Source organism: Cupressus sempervirens, chromosome 4, assembly GCF_028749045.1.
Source record: "Cupressus sempervirens isolate cs-2001-9-10 chromosome 4, ASM2874904v1, whole genome shotgun sequence".
Lineage (NCBI taxonomy): Eukaryota > Viridiplantae > Streptophyta > Pinopsida > Cupressales > Cupressaceae > Cupressus > Cupressus sempervirens.
In genome coordinates this window covers 724,232,995-724,250,085 of record NC_143121.1, presented here as the reverse complement: position 1 = coordinate 724,250,085, position 17,091 = coordinate 724,232,995, and the positions used below count along the sequence as shown (strand labels likewise).

Here is a 17,091-nt window from a genome sequence, read left to right as displayed (position 1 = left end):
TTTAGTACTAGTGTAACCCAATCCAGTAGTATCACTATTGGATCTAGGAGATCTCATCAATTGTTCAAAATATATGATGGCTTCACTAGGCCTGTTAAAACTTTTAGCAAATTATTTTTCTCTTTTTAGATTATTTCTCAGTTGTTCATTCGACAACTTTAGTGTTGTGATTCCAATATCTTTTCCATTCAATTCATAATTTGCAATAACCATTTGATTCAATGTTTCCTGCTGCATGTGAACAATCCTATTCACCTCTAATGTCTTCTCTTCTAGTTTTTTGGTCAGTATCTTTTTGTCATCTCCAATCATGACTTTGTCTTCTTTAACTTTCTTTATTTTCTCGGTCACCTCACGTAGAAATACTGATTGGACTTCTTGTTCTATCTTGAGATTTCTAACCTCTTCAGTTAGAGCTCCATTCTTTTCCATTAGATCTACAACCATTGCATCAAATTCACTTGTGTTTACATCTACAAATAATCCAGTAGTATCAATCTCTTGGTAATGTGTGTCATCCTCTTCAATAACTATCTCTTTCCTTCTTTCCAATGATCGCTTCAACTCATCTCTTGCTTCATTCAGCTAATGTAGGGAAAGTTGTATTTCAATCTTCTAATTCTCAATAGTCTTTCCCAACTTGTAGAATTCCATCTTCAAGATCTTTCCTCAAAGCTGAAAAGCTTTCCTTTCCAAAGAACTCATCTCTGATACTAATTGTTGAAAATACAATAGGGAAAGTAAAATCTAAGAGGGGGGGTGAATTAGTCCTTCAAAAATTTAACCATAAATTCATTCACCACACATCCATCTCATAAGTTGCATGTAAACTGAAATAGCTAGCTAAACATAGTCATCCATAGTATGAAAGAAAATAACATTCAACACATGTACAACACAAGATATTTGGTTACCCAAAAATCCTCCAATGAGAAGGTAAAACTAGGGTGGGGATGACACCCACAAATCTCCACTACTATAGTAATAAAGTGTATCCAATAAAGGTTACAATGTTTGATCATGAAACATGTTCTATCCTATGAAAGGTTTGCTCTGTTAAAAGCTTACAATATTGTTAGATCTTACCCTGTTAAAGGATTTCAACACCTTGTTAGAAGTGTGCCTAGTAAGAGGACTTTAACTTGGAATGAAGTAAGCACCCTGTTAAAGGATTTACAATAGCTTGTTAAGATTACTCTATTAAGATATTTAATTGATTCACCTACTAAAATATATCAGCAATGATCCTATGGTTAGCACTCTACTGCTAGATAGAAGGTCACCTCTTTCCTAATGTGTACTTGATCCTCTCTGATAAGATGTATCTCTGTTGTTCTCTAATTCCTTTCCTTTGTTCTCCTCTAACTGATTCTACAATGTATCTCAATTCACAACTCCTTAGTCACCATAAATGCTCTATTTGCATATGCAAACTTCTCTCTTTTTTCCTTCCCCATTCATATGATGTTTAGGGTTTTTCCTCCTTAAGAAGACCTAGGTGACTTAGGGTTAGGTATCAATCAATGATTGGGATTCACCCATTTTTCTACTTAATCATTCCCTTTTTCTAATTGGCTACATGTATAGCATAGAGATCCCCAATAAACATTCATCCTTATTATTTAGAATTGTAAAACAATCCTTAAGTCAACTCAAAATGGTTATATAGAAGTTTGTGCCATTTCATACAACTATGTCCAAAATTGTTTACTCGACACTTGAAGTCCCTGATGCTCGACATCAATAACAACTTCAATGTTGTAACTCGACCTCTAAATGACTTGACATCCACTAATCACTTGACATCTAAATGACTCAACACTTACTATCTACTTGACACTTGAGTGACTCAACACATATTGTATATCTCTCACTTGGCATATACTATCTGACAGCTTATGCTCGACATACATTACTTGTTCGGCATGAACTAAGTAAATGACTTAAGTATATTGTCACTCATATGTCAAAAACAACTAAGATTAACATATATTATTGATAATAATGATCATAAGTAGGCAACTAATGGTTCTATTTCAACATCTTTGAATTCTCCAAGTAACCCCTTATCAAGTCCAAGCACAAGTCCAAATTCAAGTCTAAGCACAAGTCCAAATTTACCTCCAAGACCTACAAAGAAGATGAGAAGAATGGGTGATATTTATCAAAATGAATCAAAATCAAGCACATGAAGAAGGTCCAATGGGTGAATAGTAAATTTTGCATTACTTGCTGAAGATGATTTTGAACTATCATGTTTTCAAGATGCATGTACTAGAATGAGGTTTGAATGCAAGAAATGAAAGAAGATATGAATTCAATTCATAGGAATGAGACTTGGGAGTTTTTAGAGTTTCCACATGAGAAGAAGAAGATTGAAACAAAATGGGTTTACAAGATGAAGAATAACAGTGATGAGAGTGTTAGAAGACATAAAGTAAGACTTGTTACCAAAGGCTTCACACAAAAATATGGCATTGATTATGAAGAGATGTTTTCACTATTAGAAAGTAAAGAAACTAGTAGAATGCTGATCTTTCATTAGAATCTTAAAAGAATTGGAGCATACATCATATGGAAATGTAAAAAGTGCCTTCTTGAATGAGTGATTAGAAGAAGAAGTATATGTGGAGCACCCATAATGATTTGAAGTTCATGACAAAGAAGATCATGTTTATAAGTTGAGGAAGTTCTTGTATGACCTTAAGCAAGAACCAAGATAATGGTATGATAGGATTGATGGGTATTATCAGCATAATGGTTTTCAAAGCAAGAGTATACCTTCCCTTTACTACAAACAAGAAGGCACTAATATTTTGATTGTGAGTTTATATGTTGATAATTTGTTATATATGGGTAGTTGTTCTTAAAATAAAATATGAATTCAAAGCTATTATGATGGATGAATTTTTGATGAAAAATCTTGCTCTCATGAAATATTTTCTTGGAACATGGAGGTTTATCAAGGTAAAAATAGAAAATTTATTTGTCAAAGTACGCAAAGGATATGTTGAAAATTTTTTATGAGTGATAGTTATCTATCCCCTACTCCAGTGCTCATGGAGTTGTGTTGTGTAGAGAAGATAGTTCTGAAATTGTTGATGAGACAAATTACAGAAGTATTGTTAAGAGTTTGATGTTTCTAACCCACACAAGACTAGATATTGCTTATCCAATTTTACTTATTTCAAGGTACATGAAAAATTCATTAGAGATGCATATGAAAGTAGTCAAAAGGATTTTGAGGTATGTGAAAAGAAATATCAATTTTGGTACTCATTATTCTTCTTCTAAAATTTTCAATTTTGCTAGCTTCACTAATTTATATTGGGAAGGTAGTGTGGATGACCACAAGTCTACATCTAAAAATTGTTTCTCTTTTAGTTATGGTTTGATTATATGGAGTTCAAAGAAGAAAATAATTATTGTTCTCTCATCCACAAAAGTAGAGTATGTCACAATCATGTCAACTAGTGCACAAACCCTTTGGTTTACAAAGGTTCTTGAAGAAACTGGGGAGAAACAAATTCAGTCTACAATATTTTATTATGACAATGTAAGTGCTATTAAGTCAGCAAAATTCCAATTCATTACAGCTTGATGAAGAATTTTGATTTGAAGTATCATTTTATCCATGATTTGGTACAGGAAAAGGAAGTTGAATTGAAACAAATAAATACTCAAGATTAGCTAATAGATATCTTTGCCAAGGAAATTGAGAAAAATCAATTTTTTGCTCTTCGTGATTAGATTGTGAGCCCACTCAACATCAGTGGGAAGTATGTGGAGAATTGATGTTGTTGGAAAAAATATTTTTTTGTTTGGACAATACACACATGTGGTTTAGTTTTACCTATATATTTAGTTTGATTAATTAACAAATTAAACATGTCTAAGTTGTTTTGTCTATTTTGTGAGACAGTGGATTATTATATTCAACTTTTTGTAATTATTTAAGATATAATTTTTAAATTTTTATTCTTTTGAAAAATCTACAATCAATATGACGATTTAACAATTAGCATAGCTCTTGGGCTTACTAGGAACAAGTGTTAGTTTATTTTCAATCAGTTATAAAATGATTACCCTTTATTGAATAATAATAAAAAAGAGTAATATTAGGATCAGTGACCTCCCCAAAAGTTTCCATGCTTCACATGTTAAATTACGCCTCTACAATCAACTTGTGCTTTGGACGTAGTATCACTTTTTCAATGTTGAAACTTTGATTCAATCTAGATACTTCAAGATTTACCAAGTTGTAGTATCATTTTTATCAAGCTGTTGCCTCTCGAGAAGTTTCGATACTTCACCTCTGTGAGCATCACCTAGATCCAATGAGTGTCAAGTGTTCCATTCATTCTCTTGAAAAATGGATTCATGTAAATCACTACTGATGAAACATATATCAATAAATTTGACTCAAAAATTAGACACTTAAATCTCAGCATCATAGTGCTAGAAATAAACGAGTGTGATTAATTACAACATGCTAAATTACGCCTCCACAATTAACGTATGCTTAAACGTGTGCTTTGGACATAGTATCACTTTTTCAATGATGAAACTTTGATTCAATCTAGATACTTCAAGACTTATCAAGTTGTAGTATCATTTTTATAATGATAAAACTTTGATTCAATCTAGGTACTTCGAGATTTATCAAGCTGTTGCGCACATGATATGAAAACGCGTTATCTGGTGTCGTTCGCATTCAAGTAATTTTGTAGGGTATCATATTCATTTCATTGAGGAGTAGCCGATGACTTAGCTTTTATGCACATTGTTAATTAAAATATTGTCGTTGAAATTCAAAACTTATTTCTATTTCTGTGACATATCTCTGCTTCAAATGTGTTAAATAGTAATATTATTGATGCGTCAAATGGCGAGTCTTATGATTTATTTCCCTACCAGATGCTTCAATAATTGATTGCTTAAATTTCTAAACTGAGCATCAATTGGATGACATTGAATTTACAGATGCGTGAATCTAAATCAAATTAATAATGTTTGTTTCCTAAAATTTGAGTTGGACGTATTCTCGAATGTATATTAAATCATTAAATATATAATAATAATTTAATTGTAGAAGTTAGGATTTGTTTATTCCAAATATCTTTATTTAACTAATAATCAAATTTATAATATAATGTATGTATTCAATGGTCATCTTTATAGTATACTTTGTCTTATTGTACTTTTAATTTGTTTGATTGCTCAAATTTCTAAAATGTATTCTATTGGAAAGTTTTATAATATTATCGTAGATTAAAAAATTGTAAAGTATTTTTATTTAATTAGTAATCAAGTTCTATAATATAATGTATGCATCAAATAGTGAGTCTTGTAATTGAAAAATATTTTAATTGTTCAAAAGTCATATAGTTTATTTTTTCTTTCCAATTGTTTTAAATATCTTGATTGCTTAAATTTTTAAAATGAGCATTAATTATTATGAATATTGGAAAGTTTTATTACATAATGTATGCAACGAATGATCTGTCATATAATTTTATTTTATTTTATATTGGGTAGTACTCGTAAATATTTTTATTGCTCAAATTTTTAAAATGAGCATTAATTATTATTATTGAAAAGTTTTATAATATAATGTATGTAGCAAATTGTCAACCATATAATTCATTTTTCTTAGTGAAACTTTATAATATTTCGATTGCTCAAATTTCTAAATTGAACATTAATTATACTTATTGAAAAGAGAAAGAATTAACAATTATCATGATCTAAGATGACAAGATGTATGTATTTATTTATTCTCAAATTATGTTGAATTGATAAGAGTTGGTATAACAATAATAATAGTACTATTTTTTTTTAATTACATAATATGAAACTATTAAATGCCAAACATGTGCTAAATATTTTAGTTTTTAACCTTATATTTCTAGATGACTAGGAGTTGTTCACATTTTAGTACAGCAATGGCTCAAAATAGATTCTTTTCAAAAATAAAAAATTGTTCAATTAATAGAAAAAAAGATACTTATTGAAAAGAGAAAGAATTAACAACTATCATGATCTAAGATAACAAGATATACATTTATTTATTTTCAAATCATAATAAAATTATGTTAAAATTATGTTCAATTGATAAATAAGAGTTGGTATAAGAATAATACTATTAACTATCTTTGTACTATAATGTCAAACTATGAAATGTCAAACATGTGTTAAATATTTTAGTTTTCAATATTCCTAGATGACGAGGAGCTGTTCACATTTTAGCATGAGAGATCCTTTTCAAAAATTAAAAATTGTTCAATTGATAGAAAAAAAGTTTGGCAGATACCTACCTAACATACTCACTATTACATTATCTCTGCGAACCGACCACACTCCCATTGAAAACTTACTTGTGTATTACGCCTTGAGTCTTTTTCCACAAGCTTAGTGATGGATCAGAGTGGGTATGTTTGCAGAGGAATGAACAAAAGGCTGTATGAAGCAGCCAAATCAGGGAACATAAGAGTTGTTAATGAAATTGGGGAGCTACAGGGCATTGTGAATGAGGTGACTCCCGGTGGAAACACTGTCCTTCACATTGCTGCCTTCCATGGCTCTCTGCATTTTGTGCAAAATCTGATTGGTGTCTCAAATGTCAACACAGCGCATAGTATGCAGCATTTTTAAGAGCTAAAAATAAAGAGGGAAACACAGCTTTGCATGAAGCAGCATTGGGAGGACATGAAGAAGTCGTAGACGCTTTACTTCAGTCCTGCTCTTATTTGGTGAATGAGATCGACGAAGAAGGTGAAACTGCTCTGTTCAAAGCTTGTGAGGGAGGTCATGCCCAGATCGTTGAAATGTTGTGTCGTCACACTTCGAGTGTGCACAATAAGAGATTTGATGGTCAAACACCTTTACATCTTGCAGTATCTAGACTAAGAAAAGGTATTTTATTCTTTAGTTTTCTTGGTTAGTCAACTTTTCAAAAGAATATCAAGCAACGGATTATCTGAGGTTTTCTTGAAAATAGAAATAGAATATTTTGTATATTTATGTAGATGCATCAATTTTATTTTTTTAAAGAGAGCTGGAGGATGGCTCAGTTTAAATACGGTAATCGCCGGGGCCCTCAGATGAGAACAACTCATAATGGGGGTAGAGGGTTTGGAGTAGAATGCAGAAGTTGTAGGGAATGTTATAGCTCTGGAGGGAGTCGTAGGTTTTGGAGCAAGAATGGTTTCATTGCGCCGATCAGTAGGGATAGAAACCACTGGGGTCCAATCTGCAACGAGCAGTTCCCAAACAGGGTTTTCTCGGGCAATCGCGGACCTTCAGCTGGGGATTATGGATTGCGAGACAATAATGCTTTGAGACGCATAAATTAAGCCCCTCAGAAGCGATCTTTGACGAGCTCGTATAAGCAGAAACAAATTTTTGATATCTGTGGCCCAGAATCTCCAATCCGCTATCCCAGATCTCCCCGTAAAAACGAGCCAAATGGGTCGATTAGAAACAAATATGGCTATTTTCTTGGGTCTGTCTAAGGGTGGGGTCCTATGGGCACCCGCTTTCTTAAAAAATAGAGCAGGTGCTGCTGAGATTTTTCAGGATTTATAAAAAGGGAAGTGGTAATATAGATTTATAAGTGAATCCGCTTCCAAAAAAAAACATAGCTGCTAAATTTAAGGAAGCTTTTGTCTCATGAATTTAAAAAAAAAAATTAAATTTATTCATAAATTTGTTTGGTGGGAAAATGAAGTGTAGATTGTTGACAAATGGCATAATTCTTCCCTAAACTGGTGGGACTAAATTCAGCCCCACCCTTTTTTCACCCGCTCAAATTGAGAGGGCTAAAAATTCGGGCCTCTTGTCAAGTTCATCCAATTATTTCTATTGCTAATTGGATGGCTGTTGAGGTATCTTATTTTAGTCTGTCTTTTTTTCTCATTAATATCTATGGTCCCACTTCGGTGGTGAGTAAGCAAAACCTTTGGGACTCCTTGTCTCAGGTTTTGGAGAATCTTTGCCCCATTAAAATCATCATGCCTGGGGATTTTAATGCCACCCTTGGTGCACAAGATAAAGTTGGAGGGTTGGATCCTTCTCCAAAGGTGACTCAAGACTTCAAGGACTTCTATGAAGGTAATGCTTTCTTTGACTGTATTCCTATCAATGGTATTTGTACCTGGTCTAATAGAAGGTAGGGGATTAAGCATGTGGGTGTTAGGCTGGACAGGTTTTTGCTTAATCCTCAGTGCATTTTGAAACATGGTGGTTGTGTTTCTTCAATCCTCCTGTTTACTGGATCTGATCACTTCCCAGTTGACCTAGTGATTGCTAGGAAAAGCAAGGGCAATAAGCCTAAACATTACTTCAAGATTGAAAGGATATGGTTCCGGGATAAGGACTTTATGAATCTGTTGTTGACATGGTGGAGGGAATCTACTCTTGTTGCAGGGTCTAGGGTGTAGCAACTTGCTGTCAAGTTGAAACACATGAAGTCCAGAATCAAAGAATGGAATTCTGTAAGCTTTGGTAATATCTTTGAGCGGAAGAGAAGTATCAAGTTAGAGCTATCCCAATGGAATCAACATATTATAGATAATGGATTATCAGTTGAAGTATATGATATCCAAAGGGATTTAAAAGAACAACTAGAGGAGGTTTTGTTGAGGGAAGAAATTTACTGGCGTCAAAGGTCAAGGGAATGTTGGTTACTGGAAGGTGACAAGAATACTCATTTCTTCCATGCTTCAGTCCAAGTTAGGCGTCACTGTAATGCCATTTTTCAGATTCAAGGTGATTCAGGAAGGCTTCTTATGGTGGAAGATGACATTCAAAAGGAGGCAATGTATTTTTTTGAGAACTCACAAAATTCTGGTGTTACTTCCCATGCTAATCCTAAAATTTTGGACTGCATTCCATCACTAGTTTCAGATGTGCATAATGCCAATTTAATGCAACCCTTTTCTTTGGATGAAGTTAAGAAGGTAGTTTTTAGCATGGGGGCAGACAAGGCTCCTGACCCAGATGGTTTTTCCCCTTTATTTTTCTAGAAGTGTTGGGATTCCATTGGGAGGGATATCCTTTTAGCTTTGGAAGAGGCTAGGATTCATGGTGGAATGCTAAAGCAATTCAACACAACATTCATTTCTCTTATTCCAAAGTGCGCTCAACCAAAATCTTTTGCTAATTTCAGACCCATTTACTTATGCAAAACAATTTATAAGATATTCACCAAAGCAATTTCTTTGAGGTTGGCAAATTTTATTCCATTCATCATCTCAAAACAGCAAGGTGGTTTTGTTCTTGGTAGACAAACAATGGAAGGGGCTTCGATTTCCCATGAAGTACTTGATTTGATCCAAGTAGAAAGACTACCCTCTATGGTATTAAAATTGGACATGATGAAAGCTTATGATAGAGTTAACTAGGGTTTTTTAAGACAAATCTTGGTCAAAATGGGTTTCCATAAGAAATGGGTCAAGGGAGTGATGAAATGTATATCAGGAGGAAAATTTTCAGTATTGGTTAATGGTTTGCCTTGTGGTTTCTTCTCTTCTTCACAAGGAGTTAGGCAAGGTGATTCCCTTTCACCATTCCTTTTTATCATTCTTGCTGAGGGGCTTAGCAGGTTTATTCAACACAAAAGGTCTTTGGGGCAATGGGAAGGCATTTTCATATGTAAGTCCTTAGCGATGACTCATAATCTATTTGCTGATGATTCTTTATTATTTGGTAAAGGCAATCTCCAGGAGGCTAAGATTATCAAAGAGACCGTCAATGACTATTGTTCTACTTCAGACCAGAAACTAAATGTATCCAAATTCAAAATTTTCTTTTTTAACATCAAGAGGTCGATGATGAGGGATATTCAAAATCGCTTGGGTTTTGAAGTAGCTAAAACCCCATGTAAATACTTGGGCATTCCCTTCTTTCAAGGTAAAGATAAGGCTGCATATTGGAGTTCTATAATCCAAAATGTTAAAGATTGGATTGCTGCTTAAAAGGCTAGATGGTTATCCTTGGCTGTGAGGATTGGTTAAGGTTGTCCTCTCTTCTATTCCGAATTATGTTATGTCAGTCCTACTTGCTCCTAAGAGGGTTCTAGAATCTATTAAGAAATGTCCTATTTGGAAAGGCAACTTAGATGAAAGAAAGAAGATTGTGCTGGTTTCACAGGACAGGATGTGCACTCCTCCATCTTCCGATGGGGTGGGAATTCATAACTTGTTGTACAGGAATCTAAGCTTGGGGGCTAAGCTGACCTGGAAATTCTATAAGAAACCAAGTGCCCTTTGGGCTAGGATTATCAAAACTAAATATTTGGACTCGGATAATCCAGAGAGAATATTCACAATGAGAAATCCCCTAGTAGGATCCACAATGTCGAATTTCTTGGTAAGGAGTAGGGAGATCTTACTTCCCTACCTCTCTTGGGTTATCAACTTTGGTGACAAAGCCCTTTTTTGGTTAGATTCTTGGCATGGTTATCCCCCTCTTAATTCACTTGGAAAATTCCCTACTACTCAAGTGTCTTTGGAGAGGTTATGGGGTACCAAAATTCGTGATTACCTTTGTATCTCAATCTCAGAGGATGGTCTCAAGGCCACCTGGCAAGTCATTTTGGATGGTGTAATCCTAGTTGAAGAAAAATCTAAACTGGTAAAAATCCTTAATCAGAGATCTATCTTTATTTCTGATGAAGAGGATAAATTAATTTGGTCATTCAGCAACAGTGGTAAGTATTCAGTCAAATATGGTTATTCGTCCTTACTAAATGGTATGTTTTCAATAAAGACTAGGGAATTTTCCCTTTGTTGGCATGATGTGGTCCTCCCCAAGGCTGGGGCTTTTCTTTGGCTAGCACTTAATAGCGTATTCTCATTGGAGATAGACTCCAAAGACTGGGTATTTCAGACAATTTTATGTGTGTCTTGTGTGGAAAAGTTAGAGAAGATGCAGATCACCTCCTTCTGACTTGCGATTTTGCCTATGAATGTTGGTGTAGACTTATGGATAGACTTGGTTGGACCAGCCCAATTAATAGGACACTCCCTCAATGGTTGATTGGCCAGCCTTTGCTACATAAGGGCTCCTTTTTTGCAGCAATTTGGAGGGTTGTTCTTGCACTAGTTGTTTGGGGGCTATGGTGGGAACAGAATAAGAGGATTTTTAGGAAAGAGTCTTCGGAGGTGGATAAAGTGTGTGAATTGATGGAATGCTCGATATCTGAGAGTGTTAATTCTTATGTCATGAGTACAAAAAACTTATCTTCTACATTCACTTTGTTTGACTCTCATGTCCTAAATAACTGGAAACAAATTTATATCCCATTTCGGGGAGTTTTAGTGGGTAAAAGATCCAAGAAGGATATTAGAAGCGAAATCAAGTGGCAACCACCATCTAGTTCTTTTGTGAAGCTCAACTTCGATGGGGCCTCCAAAGGTAATCCAAATAGAGCAGGAGTGGGTTGTGTTATTAGGAACCATTCTGGTAAAATACTAAGGGCTTCTTATTCCAGAATCCCTGATGCTTCTAATAATATCGCTGAGGCACAAGCCCTTTTGGAGGACATTAAAATGTCTTTGGATATGGGTTTCAGGTTGCTTCATATTGAAGGTGATTCTCAACTTGTGACATCTGCTCTTTCCTCCTACTCCTTAGTGTCTTGGAACCTTCAGTATGTCATTAAAGAAGTTTGGAGGCTCTTACCAAGATTTTAGGCATATAAGGTCTCCCACTGGTATAGAGAGGCAAATCATATTGCTGATCACTTGGCAAATCTGGCACAAATTTGGAGCAGGGGTTTGTGGTGGTTGAAGAGCCTCATGTGGCTGAATTGTTGAATCTCCCTTATCAGCACCATCTCTAGTCTTTTTCGTCTTCTGGATGTACTAAATGTCTGTCTCATTATGACATTGCACTTTATGCTGTCTTCACTGTGCTTGGCAGCATTCCTATTGCTGTAATGTTTTGTTCTATCTAATAATAGTACGGGTCTATTGACCTTTTACCAAAAAAAAAAACAATAGAAGTGTTTCTAAACATTTTAGGAATGTTTAATTCATAAAGTTGCTTAAGTAGTTATTATCATCGAGGGTTTCAATTTGTGAAGTTTGTTTATTGTGATGGATTAACTTGGAAGTTAAAAAGTATTAGGGAATGTTGAACCAGGGTTTTATGACTCTCCATGAGTAGTGCCAGCAGTCTGGGTTCTTTGGGGAGCATTTGTGACTCTATTCAGCTTATGGAAAATGATATATAATTTCATATATATGATTATACTTCTATATAATTATAGAAGTATAATTGTAACTGAATTACTAATAGTGTTGGTCTTTCTTGAGTTCATACTAAGTGAGTTTAGAAACTTTGTGTTTATGAACAACTCTTTTCAAAAATAGAATAGCTTAAACATTACACTGTTAAAATTGATTTAATTTTAAGCTTAATTTCTTCCTTAATAGAATTCAAACAATTCTTGACAATTTTTTTCCTGATTGATATGCCATTTCTAATTGCCATTTTTGAATCACAAATATATATATTGACAGCAAGAGAGCTTATATTATTCTTTAGCAGACTTGAATGATTTCTGTATTACATTTGAAATTTTCTGGTATCTTCGGTTTTCTGAAACCCTGGTTTCTTAAGTTTCTTAATATAAAGTCAATGCCCTTGCGTTATTGCTGAGGTCAGACATTTTTATATAAAAACCAGTTACGGTATTGTTGCTGACATCTTTGTCTTTAATATGGTTGCAGTTTAGTCGTGGGAAAAAGAAGAAGCAAAGGTGGATATATAAAGTTTTCAATGCTCTTCAATCTCAAAAAGAAATTAAATTGTACAATTAATTTAGTTGTATCTTCTTACTTTATATTGAAGCTTTGATTTATTTGAGCTCTTTTTAAAAATTAATTAATTTATAATACAATGTAATAGAAGAAGAGTTTAGTTAGATTCTACGCTTCATTCCCAAGAACATGTCAATTAAAATTGTATTAAAAAAACATACAAATTATTAATTAGAGGAATTGTGGAGCATAAAGTAGGAGTGTTAAGCTACTTGTAAATATGAATCAATTGCATAATCAAAATTCAATATAAATTAAGATATAAAAAAAAACTATAATAGTTATGATAGTCTTTTCATACAAAATACTGTTAAACAAGTACAAACTCTGCTCCGAATTTCATTTCTACATTTTTCTATTGTGCAGATGTAATTGAGGAGCTTTTAAACCACAAACCTGAACTTGCCACAGAAGTAGATATTTTTAACCGAACTCCATTGCATATGGCTGCATTGATTCAATTTCCAGTTGGGGTAATTCCATTTTTTCCAACGAATCAGAAGGAAATTCGCCTGATTGGAGAGATGCTTATTAAAAACGATAATGGGGTTTCCTGTTACAAAGTGGACCAGAACAAACAAAGTGCACTTCATGTTGCAGTGAAAGAAGGGAATGCAGCTTTAGTTGAAGTCATACTAAATTATAGCACCGACTGTCTAGAAATGGTAGACAAGGATGGTAGAAGTGCTTTGCATTTGGCTATTGACAATGCTGTTGATATATTTGTGAGAGTTGGAGGAAAAGCTCTGAAAGTTATAATAACTTCGGTAATTTCAGAAAGGTTGCTCAATTGCATTGATAACAATGGAAAAACAGCATACGATACAGCTCTAGAGAAGGGGAATGAAGATCCACAACTTTATAGGAGTGTAAGTGATTTGAATTAAAATGAGTTTAAAAAAAATTAGTAGGTTAAATTATAATAGTGTTATTAAGATTTCATTGTGTTCTTTTGTCAAACATATTGATTTATATTTCATGAGTAGTGATTCACAATCCATATTTTATGAGATGGTAATTTTGGAATTTTACTATTTTATATATTTGAGTTGGAATAGTATTAAAAGGGTGACCTCTGAGAAAGACTGAATACTTACCTATGTGAACATCAGTACTTCTATGCAATGAATGCTAAATGTATAGTTTTTGTGAATCACTACTCGTAAAATACAAATTAATAAATCACTATCAAACCCTGATAGCAATATCATGATTATCAATCTGATTAATAATTAAAATAACACATTTATCATTTATTTATTTGTAACTAAAATATAAAATATCTGATCTTATTGCAGATTATAAGATATTTGTATAAACATGGTGCTATGAAGAAGATAATTGGTGAGGGTTCAAGATCTATCCCATCAATGAAGGCGGAAGGTTGGAAATCAGATCTAATATCTGTAAGTGCAGTCCTAATTGCAACTGTTGCTTTCGCAACTATTTTCACTCTACCAGGAGGCATTGGTATCAAAGGAAACGACCAACCAGCCCTCCTATTGATTAACTCTAATGTCTTCAAGCTATTTGTGATATTTGACACAATGGCCTTCTGTTATTCTATTGCTTCTGCAATCCTCCTCAACTTCGCAAGTTTTGCTAGCCAAGTAGAGGATCCAGTGATAACTGAGATGAGTTCGAATGCATTATGGATAGCACTAGTATCATTATCAATAACATTTGGCGCAGCAATACATTTGGTTGTGGCATCTGAGTGTTTGTGGTTGGCTGTGATGGTGTGGATTATGGTGTGCCTTCTTCCCAACTGCATAAGGGCAATGTCACTACGGGGAAAAAGACATGTATTTCCAACTGACGACTATATCTTACTAGAAGGTTTCAGTCTTATATTCTCTATCCTTACGTCCACCGTTTGGGTAGCCCAGGCTGTAGTGCTCTCTGGTGTAATCCGCCCTTCGTTGCGTTGGCTTCGAAAGAAGATCTTCTAAAAGCTTTGAGCTAGTAGAAAGCTCACAAACTAAGAACTATTTCGAGTGCCAAGTTGGAAGAACACCTATTTCCAATGTGTATTGAATTTATTTGGTTCATCTGTGGTATTCCGTTTATTAGGTCTTTTAGTATTCGTATACGATGTGAGATGTCCTTGATATAGAGGTGAACGTATTCAAACTATGGTAATGTTTGTTTAATATTTAATATAATGTGACTGTTAGATTCTTTTTGTCAATTTAATACTCTTATCTTTTTTCTGGTGTTAGAGCTAGTTTGATTGATTAATATTTAATATAATGTGACTGTTAGATTCTTATTGTCAATTTAATATTCTTATATTTTTTTCGTAGTGTTAGAGCTAGTTTGATTGGTCAATATGTAATATAATGTGACTGTTAAATTTTTATTGTCAATTTAATATTCTTATATTTTTTCTAGTGTTAGAGCTAGTTTGATTGAGTGGATATGATGCGCATGTATGATGAGGAGGAAAGGTTGATGGGATTTGTTCAAGGTTATAGAAAGCATGTGATGTATATGTTAGATAGAGTTGTCTTATTATAATATGCTTTATTTGGAATCATTTTAATATATCTTGAAATTATCTACTTTTCAAAGCAAGAGTTGCAAGGTGGCATAGTTCTTGACAAGTGCTCGAAGGGAGTTTTGAAACGTGGGAAAAGAAGAAACAAGTAACTTCCCAAGCTAATGTCTAGTTATGTGCACCAAGATGATGTGCAAAAAAGTGGACATAAAAAAAAATAGAAAAAATGTCAATAACCCAATTGGGTTATGAATAAACCCATGCGGTCATTTAAAATTTCAAAAAGCAACCAGACTTGGTAAAATATATAGAAAATAAAACTTGATTGGGTTTTAGATTTTCAAATAACTGTACCAGGTTATGAAAAAAAAAGTACATTCAAAATCCAATCGGGTTTTGAAGAAGTAAAAATGGACTCTACTCTGAAGGCCATAACTTCTACATCCAAACTGTAATTGACTCCATTCAAGTTCTATATTAGAAAGGTATTGAGGATATATATCATAATGGAACAAAAATTATTCTAGGACATCAAGATTTTATTTTCTATCTATTTGAATCAAATATTGTCTAAAATAGATAGTCATTGTTTCCCAAACATGGAGCAAATCAACAGATAAGAGTACTATCTTATTCCCCCCCCCCCACAACAAAATCCTAAGATGTCTCTCTTACTTACTCTTAAACTCTCTCTCTCTCTCTTTCATACACTCACATAATCATTAAATTTTAATATTTCTCTCACTATCTTTTACTAATTATATTACTAACTCCTAACCCTCTCTCTATCTCTATCTTATTTAGAGAGAAAAAACTAGTGTTATGAGTGTGTGTCTGTGTGTGAGTGTGTGAGTGTGTGTGTGTGTGAGAGAGAGAGAGAGAGAGGTTATTAGTTCATGAGAGATTAGTTGTTATTAACAGATAGAGCATAGGAGTTTCTAAGTGTGAGTGTGAGAGTGAGAGAAAGGATTCATAGAGAAGGGGGTTAGGGGTTAGTGTGGGAGAGGGGGCTGTTAGAAGCTAGTCAAAGAGATGCTATTAGTTAATGAGAGAATGAGAAGGTTAGGAGAGAGAGAGAGAGAGAGAGAGTGAGAGAGAGTGAGAGTGTGTGTGTGTGAGAGAGTGTGTGTGTGAGAGAGAGAGAGAGAGAGAGAGAGAGAGAGTGAGAGAGAGTGAGAGTGTGTGTGTGTGTGTGTGTGGAGAGAGAGAGAGAGAGAGAGAGAGAGAGAGAGAGAGAGGTTATGAACTAGGGAGAAATTAGTATTGTGTGTGTGTGTGTGTGTGTGTGTGAGTGAGAGAGAGAGAGAGAGAGAGAGAGAGAGAGAGAGAGAGGTTTTAGTGTCAGAGGGGGTTATAGGTAGGTTAGAGAGAGTAAAATGGTTAAGATTTATGAGTTAGAGAGATGTTATTACATAGTGAGAGAATTAGAGAGATTAGGAGTTTTTGTGTGTGTGTGTGTGAGAGAGAGAGAGGTATATGAAGAGGGAAGTGGGATTGTATGGAGAGTGATAGAAAGATGGAGAGAGAGAGAGAGAGAGAGAGAGAGAGAGAGAGAGGATTTTCAACAAGTAGATTTTTTACTTCAAAACTCGATCAGGTTTCATGACTCGATTTAGTTTTGAATGCACTTCTTATTTTCATAACCCAATAAGGTTATTTGAACCATAGAAACTTGATGGGGTTATGGCTTAGTAACGGCTTAGGGAAATGACTCAAAGGCTTGGGAGACTATTTTCCCTCCATATTTTTTTTCCTTTGGACATT

The 17,091-nt window shown here is 34.1% G+C and overlaps 1 pseudogene across 1 annotated transcript; it reads left to right on the top strand.

Annotated features, from left to right (window-relative positions):
* The first annotated feature begins 6,299 nt into the window (after positions 1-6,299).
* Positions 6,300-15,018, top strand: LOC149563319 (uncharacterized; annotated as a pseudogene). The gene is made up of 3 exons (XR_016364067.1): positions 6,300-6,915; positions 13,194-13,696; positions 14,126-15,018. The product of XR_016364067.1 is annotated as an uncharacterized LOC149563319 (transcript).
* The last annotated feature ends 2,073 nt before the right edge of the window (positions 15,019-17,091 follow it).